The following is a 13,414-nucleotide window of genomic DNA, read 5'->3' on the forward strand; positions in this document are numbered from 1 at the left end:
TATCCCCTGTGACCTCTGTTAGCCAAACAGCTTGTGAAAGATACAGGGAGTAGTATCACATCAAGTAAAAGCAAAAGGGGTTGGGAACAGTGTGATGCCGAACCCTGGAGAAATGGTTTCACTGTGTGGGCCTCAGTAACAGCCACTCGTGCATTTTGTTCTTCTTCCCACATCAAAATGGACCTTGAATAGTGAATGCAGATACGCTGTGCAACCAAATTAAAAACAATTCATGTTCGAGACAAAGCGAAAAGCAGCTCTTTGTAAATCGAGCACGACACTGATCTGATCCAAGCGCAAGCATGCAAATTTTCAACATTGTAAAAGAAAACGTTGAACAGGCCACATTCAGCATGAATGGATTAATGGTTGTACATATGTCAGATGGGACTGAATCATCCCCATTAAAGAGATTAATGTGCCTGTCTTCTATCAGGAAGTCGGACCTGTCTTCGCTCAAGGTAAAGCTAAAATCAAACTGTCTTCATTATCTTGCTTTCTTTACGTTTGCCTCCACTGCCGCTTAGAGCTGGTGCTTACATATCACTTTGCTCATTAGAATTGTTTTGTTAATTTAATTTCAAAGATTTTAAATGACTAGTTTGCAAACATGTTTTTCTAAAATAGGCCTAAAGACGCAAATGCCCTACTCTTCATTTGGACTTCTATGGGACATATTTAGAAAAAAAATATGAACTTCAGTTAACGGCAAGTGACAAATAATTTTTTGCTACTTTTTCAATTGTGCCATGAAAAACACATATGATGTTTGTAAATTTGAAAGGTATACTATACAAATTTCCTGTCTACTGTTTGAAAAAAGCATCGCAAACCCCAGCTCTGTCAACTTGGTGTTTCGCCGCTATATTTGTATTTTTTCAGCAGTGTGTCTGCAATTTTTGTAGCTTCCTCTTGGATGGGTGCTGCTTAAGGTCTGGTCCCTGGTCAGTACCTGTTTATTAAGTCCTGACCTCACCTGTACGCTGTGCCCAGTAACGTTCAAAACTCATAAAATAAGAAGAAAATACGAAAATCCAGGCAGAGGGCAGAGACTCTGACGATAAATACACAGCCACACACGTCTAGTGGGTCATAAGTCATAACTAAGAGGGATTACTTCATACATTGTGGTTTAGGAAAATCCTGCATATACATTATACCAAAAAATATTTTTGCATGTCAATTAAGTCGCAGTTTATTATAAAAATGTTAAAGAATAAGACTAAGAAAATAAGTAATTTGAACTACACACCCAAAAGTTGCGTAAGTGACTTCATGTACAGGTGCTAGACTTTCAGCAGCAGGCATCCAAGAGGAAGCTTCAAAAATTGCTGACACGGCAGAGAGAAAAATATATACATATAGCAAGTGAATCTGGAGTTGGCTTTCACCAGTGATACTATATACAAAAAATAACTGACAATTACTGTATAGTTTACCTTTAACAGTCCCGCATGTTAACATTAAACTTTCCTTTGCTTTGCTCTCAACATGGCCACACTTGTGATGATTTCCACCTCATTTAGTACTTTTTCCCTCATTCTGGGGAAAAAAGTGAGTGAAATGTTGATGTTCCAAGCAAACCTTCATGTTGGTGTTGTATATCAGACAAGAGGAGAGATGTAGTTCCCTTAATGGTTTCAAACAAAATGAAATGGTACTATGACAAGTCTATAGGAAACTGCAGCTTCCTTGCATTGCAAAATTGTCTTTTAAACTGACAAACATCATGCATGCATCATTCATTAATACTCAAATGCACTTTAGTGCATACAACAGTAGGTGAACAGATCATTCAGCACAGATTCTGACTGTCCTCAGTTCAGTGATGTCAGGGTAGGCTAATGGCTCAGCAGTCAACTTTGTCAGAAAAACTTACTGAATCATGATTATTTCTGTGGCTTTTAGTCTTTTAAAAAGCTTTCGATGAAGAAACAAAACTCAGTAACCAGCAACTGTCTCCTAGAAATCATGGTTGTATGTTAATAAACTGCTTCCTTAATAACATTATAGCGACATAACTGCTGTCTGGATTATGTTCACAGACAACATGTCTTAATGAAACACTACACTGGAGGAAATGGTTGGGGAGGACCCTGACACCAGAAATTCAAGTTCACTTCCAGACTCCCGTCTTAGGTTTAGCAGCAACAGCACTTTGGTTAAGGCTAGGGAAATGCTGTGATGTCGTGAACGTACAGGCTTTTTAAAAATTAGCTGTAAATGTAATATCTAGGAGACATGTGGGCTGTAACCACTGAGAGGAGCTCCACTGCAGAAAGCTACTGATTTGTTTGTGACAATGGTGATTCAGTAAAGTCATGTACACATTCTTAACACCTCTACCTCTCACAAGACTAACAAACTCACCATTTAGCCGCATTTAGACATTCTGTTGCCACACAGAGAGGCGATTATCACTCATGAAATAATTAGGGAATAAACTCTGATTTCTCCAAGGCAAAAACCTCCAAATTGCACCCACAAATCATTTGAACACAACCTGCATGTTCATGAATGGCCCTCTGCAGACACTTTAGACCACGGGCAGCCGCAGAAAAGGAAGATGGGGCAAATAAATGATTCACAGCATGTATGTTTTCCTTGTCTTCTAAACATTCTTCTATGTGCTGCGGAGGACCAGCTTTCCACAGGATTGCAGGTGGGTGAGATGAATGATCGGGACCCTAATGCGCAAATGACCTGAGAAGACCATTACCTCCTGAGAGTAAGATGAATGCAGGTAGGAAAGGACATCAGCATTGCTCAGTGGCTGTGACAGCCGTGCGTCTCTCAAGTGAGGCAGGGTAATGTGAATGTATCGCTACACGGGAGGTTGACTATTTCATAAATGAAGTTGTCTAATGCCCACGGCCGTCTGCTTGAGTCATTAGCCTCAGGTTTCCATCACGTTGGGCCCAACAGCCTGGGCTTTTACAGAGCTTGGGAGGAAAGATGTAAAAGTGGACATTTTAATATCACGCTTGATGGGACTTCATGTACAACAGTTTGCTTTCAAGTTGAGTAATCTCACACAGATGTCATTAGTTTTACAGTTCATTACAGGTCAAGTCATTTTCCTATGTAATCACCGACGAAGCCTGACAGCAGGTGTCAATTATAGATTCCGGATGTACTGTTGAAAGCCTATTAAGAGATCCGCATAAAAAATGCAGCAAAGCTTTCTCTCACACAAATGTGGCTGCTCACGTGTGTATTATTCAAATGGGAGGAGTGGCAAGATGTTGCTGGATGTGAAAATAAGTCGGCACAGTCATCTGTGGAATGTATTGCAGTCCTTTCTATTGAAGCACAGTAGCGAGCAGGTGAAAAAAAAATAATAAAAGAAAGGAGCAAGCGCACTCTGGAGAGAAACACTAACAGTGATGGATTGTTCATAAGGGAGAAGCTGAGATACACAAAGCTCTGCCTCCTGGATGACGGCAGAGGGAGGAATTAGAAGCAACGAGAGATTAAAGTAATGTTCCTGCTTTGTTCTTGTTGTCTCTGACTACCAGGTACCCACGTTTGCTACCCCGAGCTGACATGGGTGAGACACGAAGATGGATGGCCAGATTCTTATCCACCCTGCAGAGGAGGAAGAGGAGTGTCGGAATGACTGAGTATCAATTCCCCAGTTCCACCCACCTGAAACCATACTGCGCTCGCACTCGCGCCGCTTTTAAAAACAGCGCATTCTGTAGAATTGTCCTACAGTGAGATGACAGCATTGCGGATGAAGCTCAGCGCGGCGAGAGATAGAGAGAGAGAGTGAAAGTGGGGGTTCGCCTGAGACGGTGTGGGAGAAATGTCAGACTAAAAGGAATATTTGAATTCCAGAAGCGGGTGGATGAATGTCCCCGCCCGGCTCGGATAATAGACCAATCAAACATTCATGAGTCCCTGTATCAACCTGCGTGGCAGAGTTTGTGCCGTTGACCTTAAAGGTAGTGCGGTATTCCGTCAGGGGGTGCTCTGAGACAGATTTCTGTACATGACCTCACCGCCTCACAGCAAGCGCAGAACACCCCAAAACATGCAGGAACGCTCACACAAGCGGTCACGAAAACATGCACTTGTTTGTTTGTGTGTGTGTGCGTGTGTGTGTGTGTGTGTGTGAGTGTGTGTGTGTGAAAGGGCCTTTAATTTGACATCTAGTTAAACCAATCCCCCTTCCTAAAAAAGCAATCTTGTTCCTTGATTGTCTTCCAGAACCCTGTGTCTGAAATCTGACTGCCATCTGGTTAGTGGGAAGCAGGAGGAGGGAAAAAAAAAAAAAAAAAAAGATATCTGGATGACTTAACAAACACGTCATTTGTTTATCTCTCTTTGCAGAGACAAGGGCGGGACTTTTGTTTCTAAAATCAAACAAATGAAATGCAGTTTTTTCAGATAAAATGAGCTGAAATTGTGAAAATCTGACCTGCTCTGATTATCTGCAGTGCTGCTTCGCTGCACAGAAATAAACCCACCTATCAAAAAGTTTTGGGGGGTTGGCAGGAGAAAGGCAACACTTACATAAAAACCCCTCTTAAGTGATCACAGGCTTAAGTTTCTGATGTAATCATAGAGGTCTAAAGTAAGTCCTGCTGTCCCACCAACTCACACGCCAGTTGAGATCACCGCCAAAGGCTTAGCAGTGCTGACAATTAGGATCCAAGGGGGATTGTGGCAGATCTTTCAGCTGAGAGCGCTTTGTCACCAGCGTTAAAATCCAATCATCCACTGGCACCTCTGTCATGGCACTTCTAGCCTCCACTTCCTGGGTTTTACCGTGAAACTAACTCCTGCAGAAGAGACTGTGGTAAAGCCCAACAATAAAAGTAAAGGGAATGCATGGCCTTGCAGCAATTGATTCCACTGACGTGAGCAATGAAGGTCAAAGTGTTCAAATGAAGAAAAACCTTTGTGATAAAGACACTGGAGCCGCTGAAGTGTGTGCCGCAGTTCTATTAAATCCGTCATGGTAAAGACATTGAATCTCATCAAACTGCACTTTGATCTCCTCCACTTTGATATTTCAACGAGAAGGCAAAGGAATGAAACTAATTTGATTAAAACATTAGGCATTTTGATTCATCAGCTGATTAGAATCAAGATAAATTAAGCACACTGCCCTATCTCATGCATCATCTATACCCGTTGTTTCATGCCAATAATTGCTGAGGGGCCTGCAATCTGATAATCTGAATCTCAAATTAATTTCAATCTCACCTTCTTCCATGAGATTGGTTTATATTCACATCTCGCTCTGCGTTTGTTTCTTATTATCTGCAAGCAAGGGAAAACGCCCTGAGGCACATTCACTGGACTCCCTGGCATCTGTTGTGCGAGTTGAGACTCGGTGAACTCACTATGAAATGCTCTTTGAGATGCTAAAACAAGACATTAATTTGAAAAAGCACTTTATTGTGGGAAAAAAATGTCAAGGTCAACCACTTTTAGTCTGACAACGAATTTGCATTTTTTATCATTTCAAAAAGATGAGGTGGGTAAATTCCAAACATGCTCTCTGCATCGAGTGTCATCATGCCTTTGATAATTCGGTGAATGCATGATTTCCTATTTGACCTTCACCAACCATCCCATCGCACACCGAGCTCCCTATCAGTGCTTCCTGGGGTAATTCGCTCGCTCAGTTTCACAGTTCAATGGCTTCCACAGCACAGACAAGCCCTCCAAACCTGTGAGACCAAAACCTGTCAATTATCCTGAAACTCCAATACTGTCACTGACTGTACCAATCAAAAGTTGATAATGACAGAAAGAGGCATTGAAACAGTGCTGGGACAACGGGAGACTGGCAAGGTCGGGAAGTATCGGATATCCTCAGAGTGGCGACATGTCCTGCGGGCGTGATGTGAAAAGTAAAGCTACAGCCGAGGATCAGAGAGTGTCACAGTGGACACAACATTAAAATGTTATCTGAGGACTTGACATGGAAGTGATGAAGCCTTACACTGACCAACCGAGAAAGCCTCCATTTTTTACGAGTCATGACAAGGAGCAAATGGAGCAATGCTCCATGACAATACGGTTCTCTGTTCCCTCACCACAAGGCTGAAAGAGCACAATATTCATCCTTGCTGACAGTTAAATAATAGATGTACCAAAAAAATGTAATTTTCCTCCCGAACTCCATCATGCTCATACAACTATGAATTCAGAATCTCAAGAAAATGGATTGCGCTGCCTGCATGTCACAGAGGCATACTAACATGAGCGACAAGATGATATAAATTTTCTGGGGTGTATTTGTGAAGACCGCAAGATTTATGGAGTACTGCAGGAGAGGTCTTGAGGGTGGTTATGTCATATTAAGAGCTCTCATAAAAAATGTAGTGTGTAAAAACAAGAAAAGAAAGGCTATATGATCGTTCGCCTCTGTGCCAATAGGCATTGTGAATCTGACCACAGAGTGAGAGGAGAGAAATGCAGCAAACAGCAGACTGCTGCATTCACAGATAAACAAGGGTAAGTGAAGCAAGTTGAACAAAAGAAAACTCTGGTGTAACATAAATCTATATTATTGATGAGGCAAATGTAAATCTGTTTTGTGTTTTGGTCAGCGTGTTAAAATATTAAGCACATTCTGTATTTATCCATTTCCAGCGTGAACAGACTGTTAAATAAAATCCTTGCAATGCCACTGAGACTGGCAGCATCACTGGTGGCTATCACCCTGCAGGAATTTTTCAATGCAGTGGCACTGCTACAGCGCGTGCCACTGCAATGCAATCCTCCAGGAGACACACCACAAGGTTTCAGGAATCAGAAGCACAATAAATGAACATGATCTCCAACATGATCCCTAAACGCCACGTATCATTCCCGATGTTCTGCACTGCATCTCTGGCTGCAGCACGGGAGCACAACATCCAAAACGCTGCCTCTCTTGGGTTTGGACACCAAAGACTGATGGGATTAAGAGTGTGTGGGCTGATAGGACTCTGCTCTGATGCTATCCCTCAGATATACATCATTATAGAAGGGGGGAATCCCACAGGCGCTGGGATTAGCCTGCTAGATTTTCACTGCAGGTGATAAGGGAAAGACGGAGAGGCTGGCAGAACTACACAACATAATGGGGAGATGGGAAAGCAGAGATAGGAGGGAGCCGGAGGACCGCACTGCCTGGTGTAATACGTGTGGTAGGAAAAACAGAGCACTCAAGTATGAGTAACTGTGAACAATAGCTACAGGGAAGGACAACTTTGAGATAGGTGAACATTGCCGACTGTGGGCAAAAATGCACAGTAAAATGAAGTGAAGAACAGATGTGAGAGATTGTTTTCTGTGCTTTCCACAATCCAGCTGAGATCCAGTCTCTGCAGATTTGTGCAAGGCGACTGGTAGAGCTGAAGGTTAGCACGTGAAGTTCAAGGAAACAGCCATAGCGCCAATGGCTACATGCCAGTCAGTGTTAATGCATTGTAAATGAAGACTTTGCAATGCAGCAGTGTCAACGTGGGTTTGATCCTCCAGCTGGAGGTTCAGCTTGGAGTCTCAGAAACTACACAGAACCAATAAAGGCCGGAGAAATTCCTCTCTCTTTAGCCATGCAGACACAGATAAACCATATAGAATAATCCCTCACGTATAGCTCTGGCAAAGGCACCTCATCTCTCTCGCTCACATATCAAACATGTATTCCCTCAGCCCTCCAAATCCCAGCTTAACCCTCACCCTGCGAAACCAGGCGGCTAGTTATCACAGCGGTTTTGACATTAGCATGCACGCCCTCTCTCATTTGGGAGATCTTCTTAAGAGTCAGGGATGATAAAAAGCTTTCCTCTCTACCGCTCTTCCATTCCTGACTTTGACTCACCCTTCCTCTGCCTGGACCTGCCTGCCTCTAACTATGAGATGAAGATGAAACGCTTCATTCTTCCTTTTTCTCCTCCTTTTCTATTATCATGCAGTGCTAGCACAGCCCCTGCTTGACATTTTTCTTTTCTTCTGCTCTTCTCCAGTCTCTCAGTCTACACCTGCTGACACTTGAGAAACAACTGCTGTCCTATGCAAAAAAGCAGCCCCATTCCACCGCTATTATGTGCCAAGTCACCTCTACTACGGCTCCTCGTCGTCATGATTACCGCCAATTCCTCGTGGCAATTTCTTTTAATTACAAGATGAATGGCTGTTCTGTATTAATAGAAGTTTTACGAGGGTTAAGTATCCACATGGACCCATAAAAATAGCATGCTATCCTGCAAACAGCAAATGGGAGAGTGGTAATTTGTGTCAGGGGGAGGTCTGGACGATGAAAGTCCTCGATCAGTCAGGAGGACATGATGAAACCAAGGTAAACTGGCTCAAACAGTCTAATTTGTCATTCCATGTTTAGATTTCTGCTCACCCTCTTTACATTGCTTTAGAAAGCCAGGGGCTAAAAATATCTTCCCACAACCTCAGTATAATACTTTGATAATGCAATTACACTGCTTGGTGGCTGAATGGGGAGGGCAAAGGAACATGAAAGAGGGGTTGGAGGCATGAAGGGGCGCCAGAGCTATGGATTATGAGAGAACGTGATAATAAAATGAAATCATCAGACACTCGAGCGATTATGCTAATGAACTCATTCCGTATTCATCATAGGTTAATCGGCGTATGAGCGAGAGGGTGGTGGCATGTTCTTCAACACAGCAAGTTTTGATCGAGCAGGCAGAGAGTTGCCTCACCTCTGTTGTACGCGGGTCTGACAGTACATGCCCAATATACGCGACCAATTCGCCAAAACTCGTGTCCACCGTGCCACTTTGGTGTCCATCCTATAATCCCCCCATTCACAGCTCCACACAAAGGTGTTACATTTACAAAAAAGAAGAGAGGATAAAAAAAATGTTTCCTGTCATATTTTACAAATTCAACTGGAGGTGGCTGATTCACATGAATAATATTATTGTAACTACGTTATCCGTTGAAAATAGGGCTGTCAGCGTAAACGCATTCATTTTTTTAAACCGCTGGCCGATATATCCCCTGGTTTAAGAGGCTGTACCACGCTGGGTTTTAAAGCTACAGTGATTATACTGGTATCATATGAAACTAGTAGACCTGAGGAATCCAGTGACATTAACTAATAAGTTTCTCAGTGAGAGGACATAATAACGCTCCAAAGTTAGGCTAAATTTTGGCAATGGAAAAATGGTATTGCCATTTAACAGTGGTCCCTTGACCTCTGACCTCAATCTAGGGTCTAAATGAAAATGGTTTCTATGTGTACTCATGAGCCTACTCTTTACAGACATGCCCACTTTATGCTAGCCCCATGCTGTTTTTTGCAATCATGTGATTCTTAATGAAGACAATTTTGTAAGAATTGCTTTACCTTGTCAGTATGGACTTACAAACTGTTTTGCAATGCAAAATAATGGAATTGAAAACATGTGGTTAAAAAAACGTGATTGATTGCAATTAACTGTAGCAATTCTGCAATTAATCGCGATTTAAAAAATAAATCATTTGACAGCCCTAGCTGAAATGCATATTTTTTCTATAGACTATAAATAATGGACATAGCAACCATAGCTTCACCCATTGCTTTGTGGACTTCCATGTGAAGCCTCGAGTTCAGCATCTCGGCCGGCACCATCTTGAAGTCGCAATATCTGGGCAAAAGGCTGGCGATGGGTGGATCTGACTGAGACCGTGGACACTATCAAATTCCATTTGCTTGCTTTTTATAAAATGTGTTTTTGTTCTTCCAGTAAACATATCATTTTTTATTATGTAAATCTACAGTATATGCATTTACAATATACTGGGATACTGTCCCTTGCAAGAATCCAGCGCCCTTGAATAAAATGACCAATCAGAGCCAGGAGGAGTCTCTTAAGTGTGCGCAGTGTCAATTGCTGCTCTTGCACACCATACACAACCACCCTAACCTACGCATGACAAGCGCAATTCTTCATCTTTCAGGATGAGGTTTGGAAACGCTGGCTGAGAAACAACCACAAGCAATGAAAAACAGCCCATCCCTTCTTTGCCAATGACAGCGTACACAGCAGACACAAGTAAACAGAAGAAGACTGACGACCAAAAGCAAGCTAAAAAGAGAGATTTAAATCAAGCCCGAGCTGGCATAGTTTTTGAATCCTCTCAGGTCCTGTAGCTCTCTCCACCTTGGAGAAGCCGCGTCAGTGTTTACTCTTGCTTTTTCTCGCACTCGGTTTTAATCTTCCTTCTCAGCATGCCTTTCATCGTCAGTCTTCTTCTGTTTACTTGTCTTTGCTATGTACACTGTTGTTGGCAGCGCAGCATTTGCACAAGTAGTGATTGACATGTGTTAGAGACTCCTCCTGGCTCTGATTGGTTGTTTTCATTCAGGCATGCTGCTGCAAATGCTATTAGGAGCACGAATAGTAGCACTCTGTCCCATGAACTACTGTCAGGATATAGTAATAACAAGGGTTTTAAATCACAAGCTAGAACGCAATACAATGCAAGATTCATTCTTTAGACAAAGTCTGCCGTGATTTGATTTCGATTCAACACAGGGGCGTGTGATCAATATGAGACAATATCAGTGTCTTTTTCTTGAGTGCTTGCCATTGTCCGCCTGGCGCTGTAATGCTAGTACTGTTTGAAAGTTTAGGAAGGAGGATTGCTTGGACAGAAATGGCGACACAGACATGCCATGGGAATTTCAAAATAAAAGCGCATCTTAAAGATGACAACATGAATTGATGTTTTTTTACTTTGTATTGATGATATTGGATCATGGATCATTGAATTGATATTCTAATCAAGATCTATGTATTGTTAAACACCTGGTAATAGCAGTAGTAGCATTAGTTATATCCGTGTAAAAAAGTATTACTTGTATTGTTGTTTAAATGTATTCTGCAATGTGAAATTCCTCCTCACAAGGGCACAACAGACCAATTTGGCCTCTTTGTGGCACATACTGTAAATAAAGACAATGCAAATGGCCAACTAGTATTGACTAGATGAGATTTCAATGTGACCCCTGTGACTTTTGTTGTGTGGTCAGGTGATGCAGAAGAGGAAAAACGTGAAAGGTCTTGCGGATTAGTGCCTCTGTGTTGGAAAGGGGAACTGGTCCAGGAGCCTCATCACACTGACAGCAGATTAGTGCTCCGCGGCGCCAGAGCAGACGGTGCAAGATTAACTTTGATGTGCGATTCCACACAGAGCAGCCGCTGGATATCAGCTCCCTCCACCAAATGGCCCCTTAACTCTGAGTTTGCAGCGTGTGCATTCATGAGCTACAGTATCTAAAAATCTGCTTTTTTAACGGCAGAGCACAGAGTCACCAGATTTTGGGCTCAGTGAGTTTGCGCTCTTGGTAATAAAACAGCCACTGTAAAGAAACATTTACATGGTGTTTTATTTAAATGTGCCAGTTTTCACCAGCTACAGATGGTGCATATTTACTTATTATTTTCAGTATTGATTAATCTACTGAGCGATTTTTTGATTAAAGGGGCGCTCCACAATCTTTACACATGAGGATCATTTTTCTTCATCACAACAAGTACTACTCAGCTTAAAAAAAACAAACATGTAGCTTTATGAAAAGTCATGCACATACAGTGGTTTGTAAGATATCACACAAATCAGCCGCTAGCTATTAGGTTAGGTTCAGAAAAAAGAAATCATGATTGGACGTTGACCTGACACAACATGTTCTCATCCCAACTCGTCAAATACCGTTGCTTTGACCGTGGATCCACACGTCAAAAAAACGACATGCTCAGTAGTACCCTCCTGATGTACTGACAGCGGGTCAATTTACACTTGTTGTTTTAAAACCACAGTAAGTGCATAGTTTCTGCTCATTACATGCATTCAGTCTTTTTCAAAATAAACTTACAGTGTAGGTAAAATGCTTAGTTTTTATGTTTATTGCCTCAGGGTAGAACAACAAGGAAATCATGGCTTGGCTTAAAATAAATAGGGTTGTTACAGATGTAATGTAGTGTCACGCGAGATACGTCATGTAACATACATCACAAGCATTGTATGCTACACATACAAGCACACTACATTCTAATTAAATAACTTTGGTTTCAAACAGGAAACAAACAGCAGGCTTCTGAGTTGATGTCTGGTGTTTGTTTGACACATCCCTATAGAGACATTCTTGTTCTTTATAACACAGTAGTTGCTACTGTTTGGAGCGTATCATACTGCTGCGAAGGGTGCCTATGTGCATTGGTGACTGACACCAAAGTCCACTGATGAAGTGGCGGTATTTGACAAGATGGGATTCGCCACCACGGAACTGATGAGATTATTCACAAAAGTCATGCTGACTTTTGGTTTCACACAGGACACAAGCCCAGGTGTCTAGGGTCAAAGTCCTGTGTCTGTTTTTCTCTGCCGCCCTGTCTCTACCCGGACTTTGTCACTCTTTATACTATGTCACCCGACTTCCTCATTTGCTTATATGAGGGAGGACAGCCTGCAGCCCATAGGACACACAATCACTGCCTCCTGGCTCACAATTATGTGGGTTACATAAGAATTATAGTGCATTACCTTTCTTAGCTATAAGAACAAATGAGAACAGCCTGAAAAACAGATGTATAATATCATCTGTGGCTGAACGGAGTAGCTTTGTCAAGCTTAAAATAATAACCCCTGAAGCTGTCATAATGGTGTCATCAAGGTTCATCATGCCTGAGTTACAAACACAAAACGCTGAGTTTAAAAGAAGTGAGCATTTACCAATCAGAAAGGGTTAAATGAAAATGATTTCATGTTGCATTTTTGGTAATAGTAAATCCAGTATTCCCTTTCCAGTTTTTCCTATACTACTTGCTGTGACAATTCCTTGTTATTTTTCTCTCGAATTTCTTTATGAAAATACAATAATAAATTGCTGGAGTGCTCCCTTTAAGTGTTTAAACTATTAAACGTAAATGTCAAAAAATAATTGAAAATGCCCATCACCAGACCTGAAATCTGATGTCCTTACTGACAGTTCAAAACCAAAAAGTTATTTAACTGCCAATCATGGAAGACAAAAAGAAAAAAAAACAGCACTAGGAACCTCTGAATGTTTGTATATCAAAACTACTAAAGCTCACGTCAGCAGATCAATCTTTCAGACAACTGAGCAAACTTCACCTACTGATGAAGGGAAAAGATACTAATAATGGACCTTATATTATGATTGTTTAGTCAAACTACTATTTCCAAAGTCAAGAGTGAACTTTTCTGTTTGATTGTATATCATCCTGTAGTCTCTGAGGAGGTCAGTGCTACTATAAAAGCATAAGAAAGACCTAAAGTGACAGTTCTCCTCCAAAATATATACTCTTACCAGTAGTTTTATCTATCATTTTAAATTGTTTTGATGTGAAATGCTGAGTGTTGGAGATATCGGCAGTAGCGATGTCTGTCTTTTCTCCTGGAAATAGATGGCACTTAGCTTGTG

General features: G+C 41.7%; 1 protein-coding gene across 3 annotated transcripts in view; it reads right to left on the minus strand.

The window, feature by feature from the left end:
• The window catches only part of LOC121950337 (potassium voltage-gated channel subfamily D member 2-like), a 62,123-nt gene that overhangs the window by 8,130 nt on the left and 40,579 nt on the right, over positions 1-13,414 (minus strand). The gene's annotated exons all lie outside the window — the stretch shown is intronic.

This window comes from Plectropomus leopardus, chromosome 11 (assembly GCF_008729295.1).
Source record: "Plectropomus leopardus isolate mb chromosome 11, YSFRI_Pleo_2.0, whole genome shotgun sequence".
Classification (NCBI taxonomy): Eukaryota; Metazoa; Chordata; class Actinopteri; order Perciformes; family Serranidae; genus Plectropomus; species Plectropomus leopardus.